At 36.1% G+C, this 6468-nt stretch overlaps 1 long non-coding RNA gene across 2 annotated transcripts; it reads left to right on the forward strand.

Annotated features, from left to right (window-relative positions):
* Positions 1 to 1141: 1141 nt before the first annotated feature.
* Positions 1142 to 3685, forward strand: LOC113273721. 2 transcript variants are annotated; one of them, XR_003322568.1, is made up of 6 exons: positions 1142 to 1976; positions 2120 to 2211; positions 2396 to 2642; positions 2823 to 2858; positions 3129 to 3382; positions 3525 to 3685. It is a non-coding gene; the product is annotated as an uncharacterized LOC113273721 (long non-coding RNA). The 2 variants fall into 2 exon arrangements; XR_003322569.1 differs by having other exon boundaries at positions 2396 to 2510.
* Positions 3686 to 6468: the final 2783 nt, after the last annotated feature.

Here is a 6468-nt window from a genome sequence, read left to right on the forward strand (position 1 = left end):
TAATTACTTTTATTGTACTAACTGAAGTTTAATTATTTCTTCTTGTTTATTTTTTTTGCCTGTTGCAGTCATAATTGAGAATTTCCTAAAAGCTTGAAGTTTATTTATGGAAATGAATGCAGGCTAGGATTGGAAATTGCAAGTGCAGGCTTTGCAACCATCCATTTTCGTTTGCAATGATCACATTTCATTTCTTGTCGACTTGCCGTAGACAGACTTATGGTTGTGGAAATGTTGTTTTTTGCTTTTTAGCAAACTGAACTTATTTTGGATTGTTGTTTTGAAGTTATGGAAATATTGAACTTAAGTATGTATGCAATCTGAACTTATTTTGGATACATTGATCATATGGAAATGTTGTATAACTTATACTTAGTATTAATTTGTAACATTTTCCGGGTAAAAAAACCGGTACCGGTCTTGTACCGGACCGGTACCGGCGGTACAGGTACAACACCAGGTACAAGTACAGGTACATGTACTCAAAAAGAGGTACCGGTCAACACCAAGTACAGACACCGGTTCCATAAGAGAACCGGTCCGCACCGGAGTATGTGCAGCCCTAATCTTAACTGAGATATCACTAAAAAACAAACAATTTTCAATAAAAAAAGTAACAAAAGGTGAGATCATTGTCGGAAAGTCTACACTCACCGCGGGTTGGGATCCCGCGGTGTGTACCGCAGGACACAACAGTGTGGGTCCCCCTAACTCGGTGGTTTTGCAGGAATGTGGGTTAGGGTGGGGTCTACCATGCTGTGTCTTGCAGGACAAATTGTGGGATCCCAATCCGCGATAAATTTAGAATTTTCGGATTATTGTGGAGTATTGGAGTTCTATGATAAAATTTAACGATCTAATCGGTGGCGGGACCCGAAAATTTATTTTACTGGGGTCAAAGACTCAAAGCACTGACAGCTTGGTTTTTTACGTCGGAAAGTATAGATGCACTACGAAGTGCAGCACCGTGTGAGAGGGGATGGGGCCTACTCATGCCTCACCCCTATCCCAATGCAGAGAGGGTGACATTTATGCCGTCCATCCCCTCTCGGTGCATTCCACGATGCTGGGTCATGGAGTGTGTATAGAGCTGGCAAACAAGCCGAAACTCGCGGGTTAACCCGTGCCCGGACCGTGAAAACCCGAACCCGGACTGGCTGGTTTCTAAACAAGCCGGGTTAGGGTTGGAGAAATGGTGACCCGTCGAGAAACGGGTTAACCCGGCCCGGACCGTGAAACCACGGTTTAACCCGTGAACCCGCACTTCATACGTGTCGCCTCTCCTTCACTGGATTAATCGACCGAGAGGATAAACTCTCATTTATATTTTCTTCTTCTTCTCGTTTCTTTCTTCTTCTCTTCTTTCTGTTTTTCACCTCTGGTGAATTCTTGTGAGGGCTCTGAGGTGGTGAGGTTGGGATAATTAGACAAGAGTCATGGGTTGTTGCTGGAGGTGGTGTTTTTCTTGGCTGAACAAGGAGAGAAGAGGAAATATTAAATCAGTGAAGATATGAATTAGAGTTTATAGAGTTGGATGATGTTATGAAGATTTAGAAGATAAATTATGAAGTTATTGTTGTTGAAGATTCATGAGTAGTTTTTTAATTTAAGCCTTGAAGTTGATTCAGTGACGAATCATTGAAGAATCAATAGTTAGGGTTTTCTGTAATTGATCGAGAATTCAATTAAAGGTGAATAAGAAGAAGTTAGAAGATGAGTTTGTTTTTGATTGGTATTTGATGTAAATGGTGGAGTTATCCTGAAAAATTGATTAAGAAATTGCAGATTTAGGGTTCCTCATGTTCTTCCCCAATTTATAAATTAGAGTTTCTGAGGGTTGCTGATTATGAGACTCAGATCGAGACAGAAGAAGGGTAGAGTTGGTTTTGGTAGATGGTGGTGATCTTGAGATGAATTCTGAATCAGGTCAGAGTAAGAAGAATCTAATTCAATTGCTTGAGTTGGATTGGTTTGAGGTAATTATTCTTCTCAATCGAATTAGTAAAGTTATTTATGTATGTTGTCGAGACTATGTGGTTGTTGATGAACCAGGATTTGAGATGAGTATTTAAGATATTGTATATATGTTGAACTGATACTTGGATGTGCATGTTGTTAGGTTGAACTGCAGTTATTAGCGCAGAACTGAAGTGAGTTAGTATTAGTAATATGCCTGGGGTGATCGAATTACTAGTAGTATTGTTGAATGAGGTATGCCTTTGTTTGTTGATAATTCTAATTGAAGTATATATGGTCATGTGGATGTAATTGCAGTTGTTGATGATAATTCTAATTGAAGTATATATTGTTGAATGAGGTATGCCTTAGTAACTCATATTTTTGCAATTTTAGTAAATCATTAGATTGATTGATTGTTTTATGCATTATTGCACAGTTTCTGTTTTACTCGTTGGTTAGACGGACCATTAACAGAAGTAAATGTAAGACAATATGGATTGGTGGTGGCCAGACAAAGAAATTGATGCTCTTGTTTATCCTCAAGGAAGACGGTAAACCCTCAAATCCAAATTATGTTTGCTTATCTGATTTCTCTTTCTGAAAACATAGTGAATTAGCCACCGATTCTGCAATCTTTGATTATTGATCATCTTAGCATCTAAGCACGAGAAGAGGCTGAAAAGGTACGAGTTTGATGAACTTTATTGACATCATTAGTTTACGAAGAATTATAAATAAAAGACGTAACTAGAAAATTCCTCACAATTTTATGAGATGGTTAATTGGCATTCTTCATTTGTTTGGTTTATTAATAGTTTCTTATGCATTGAGATTGAGTTGAAATTCTTTACATACTTCTGCAGGCCAAAGAAGGTGATGGATCCACAACACTTTCAATGGTCAGTAGATCATCCTTCCCGTTTGCATTCCTTTTTTATTTAATTTTTGCCGCCTTAATTATGACCTACGACAAATTGCAAAAATATGAGTTACTGGTGTGATCGAATTACTAGTAGTATTGTTGAATGAGGTATGCCTTTGTTTGTTGATAATTCTAATTGAAGTATATATGGTCCTGTGGATGTAATTGCACTTGTTGATGATAATTCTAATTGAAGTATATATTCTAATTGAAATTGATTTTCATCTCTGTTTTTATTTCTTTAAAGAGTGGAAGATGATTTGGTTAAATGGGATTGTTCTTGTTTGGAAAAAGGATAGAAATAGAGAGCTATTGATGGCAGTAAGAGTTGGTGACTAAAATGGCAAGGTTCGTGCTTGGAGGGTGGTTGAAAAATTGTCTCAACAAAATCCCTTGTGATTTGGAGGAGCTAATGCACAGATTCTTCTGCAACATTTTTGTAGTATGTTTTAACTGGCAGTACTCAGTTCTAGCCATCACGGGGGTTGAACATCTAAAATGGTATTGCACTCTGAATTTTATTATCTAGTTTTGTAACTAAATGGTGTCATTTCTTGTAAAGTTATCTACTAACTCTAAAAGGGGTTGGTGACTGATTCTTTTATGTTTCCCGACTAACTATTTTTTTTATTTTGTATATAAGTTGGCTCAACTGAGGGAAGAGTTGGTGTCCATCATTTGGATTTGGATGATTCTCAGCAAGAGAAAAACTTCACCTTCAAATGCATAGAATTCTTGCTGCGATTGAAGCAACGATGGGTTGAGCTGAAAATGGACTGATTAGATGTATGTTAGGTGCTATAGGGAAGGATTTGGAAGGATTTGTGTTTGCTTATTGTAATACTTGTGTTTGATCTTTGTAATTTGTCCTAAATTAACTTAATTAAAATTTGATTTGATTTTTAATTTAACAAGCCGGGTAACCCGTGAACCCGCAAGCTTTACCCGTTACGGGCACGGGTTGAAGAAATGACTACCCGTGAAAAATATCAACCCGCGGGTTTTGGCCCGTATTAACCCGTAACAAACCAGCCCCGGCCCGCCGTTTGCCAGCTCTAAGTGTGTATCGCTGCTGTTTTTACGTACGTCTCTAGTTCTCTATCTAGCTTGGTTGTCAGTGTACTTTCTAATATTATCCTCATCCATTGAAACAAAAGCTGCTTATATATCATTACTTTTCTCCGGAAAAAAAAGAGACTGCAGCTGTTAACAGGGCCGCAATCTTGTTCACAGGACAGAGTTCTGTGCGGGGCCCGAAATGAAAATTTTAATTTGTAAAGTGATATATACAGGGCCAAAAGAACCACCGGCCACCGCCGTATCTTTTCTTTCTCTTCTTCTTCCTCTTCTTCTCCTTCTTCCTCCATTGTTACCTCCTCCACCAGATCCGTCATTCAAAAACCCATATCTCAAAATCTTTAATAAATCAAATTCATGTTCCTGTTTATAGATTGGTAATAATAGAAAAGCATAATTTAGGTTCAATATACTAGAACTTCAACATCAAATTCACAAATTCACCACCACCTCCTTACTGATTCATTTCAAACTTATGATCGATGATGCGGGCAAAGTAATAGAGATCAATTCCACATACTATAGTTTAGTAATATTTAGAAGAAATAAAAAAGGGGGCATATAAATTAAATTTAGAATACCATGGATTGATCATCTGCTTTTCAGAGAAGGGTCTGGAAAACCCTGAACAACCACAAAAGACTATCAAGATTTACATTTTCCCATTCTGTAAGTTAAAAGCCAAAACTCCATAAAAATCAAGAACCCTCCCTCCCTTTCGATTTGACACTTTCAGAATCGTCATCACAGCTTCCAAGTAGATAATTAATCTATATCTTTGTTTGCTCGATGGTAGGGGTCAAAAAAAAAGCTAGTTAGGGAGAAAATCACGTCTTTTTTTTTTTTGTTTTGAAAATCACGTCTTAGTTAACCATCCTTTGGGTTTCAATGTTTTCCATTGGTTATGTGTTTTATCCTTGTTAGCACTTATCAAGAAATGATCAAATAAGAAAGCACAAACATGAATACAATCAATCATGTTAATAATGGGTTAATTAGATTAATAAAAAGGGATTATTCAAGAAAAGTTATCTCAGTCCAACTTGACTGAAATTAATATTAACAGTTTCTTGTTCAATCTAGATAAGTTTGGTTCCATGGTGATAAATCAGCGAGATTGAAATTAATTTGTACCTTACCTTTTAGCCTGAGCTGAATGTTATATCATAAGTATGCATACATGGATATAGCAAATTGTGGCACAATTATGAATTATTTTGAACAGACAAAAAAATAAAAAAGCAAATTGTACACTACTTGATTCCGTAGAATGAAGCACAAGCTTGTGTATAGCTAAAACCAGAACTCTAAAACAGAAATGTAACAAACTTCACAGCCCAACAGAAAAATGTAAACAGGAACACTGACTCTAAATTAGAACAAAGCATTCACCAACAAATCCAATCATCTTCCAACATACTAAAACTTCAAATCTATCTTTATTTAGAGTATGAGTCGCCATTTTATTCTTCGCTTCTTCATCGTGGCCATTTTAAGAAGGTACCAGTTCCTTCTTTTGCTATTCTCTTTTCAACAGTAATACTTGCAAAGAAAACAAATAAAGACCGTTTAAGTTAACATAATTATAGATGGATTGATTTTGCAACTAGGAGAAATATTATCATTTGGAAGTAAAAAGGTATTTTAATTTCATAATCGGTAGTTAATACAGCCTAGCCTTGATAAATGAATTCTTTCGGGACCAAGAAAAAATATTCGTTTACCAGAGTTATTTATTTATTCATTTAGACAACATTTTTTTAATTAAGAGGTTAAATTGTATAAGGGAAGATGTACAAATGTAAATATTCGTTTACCAGAGTTATTTATTTATTCATTTAGATAACATTTTCTTAATTAAGAGGTTAAATTGTATAAGAGAAGATTTACAAATGTACCTAGAGGGTATTGGTCAAAATTCTTGTCATGTGATACTGGGATTATTTGAGCATTCAAATTTCATTATCGGCGTCGTTTTTATTCTAGCATCTTGCAAAGCCTTGAATTCGATGCACCAAATCTTGAAAAGATTAACATTTTGGATATTTGATGTGACGGCAAAAAAAATCACCTACATGACAGTGTCAACAATTCTTCGACATGTCCGTTTATAGAACCAACCCGGCAAAAAAGATCACCTACATGATGGTAATTTGGGTTACCGGTGTCAACACAAAAAAATTCGTGAATTCTCCACAAATAACTCATACTCATTACACATCGTTGCCTACGTTCTTCACCTCGCTTAGGATAGAATTGAACATAGCGCCTACATAGATATAAATCTTCTTCAACCGTGAACTCTTTAGGATTAATGAATTGTTGGGCCATTATCTTGAAGATGATTTCTTTGATGTTGGAGAGAGTTTAATTGCATTTGTGTTGCATATAGGGTAAGAGGATACCATCCTTATATAGATTAGAGTCCCAACGGCTCTATTTTGTAGATGATCGACTAAATAATCGGTAGTTTATTAAGTTAAAATAACTCCCGATTATTAAGTTGCCCC

Source organism: Papaver somniferum, chromosome 4 (genome assembly GCF_003573695.1).
Source record: "Papaver somniferum cultivar HN1 chromosome 4, ASM357369v1, whole genome shotgun sequence".
Classification (NCBI taxonomy): Eukaryota; Viridiplantae; Streptophyta; class Magnoliopsida; order Ranunculales; family Papaveraceae; genus Papaver; species Papaver somniferum.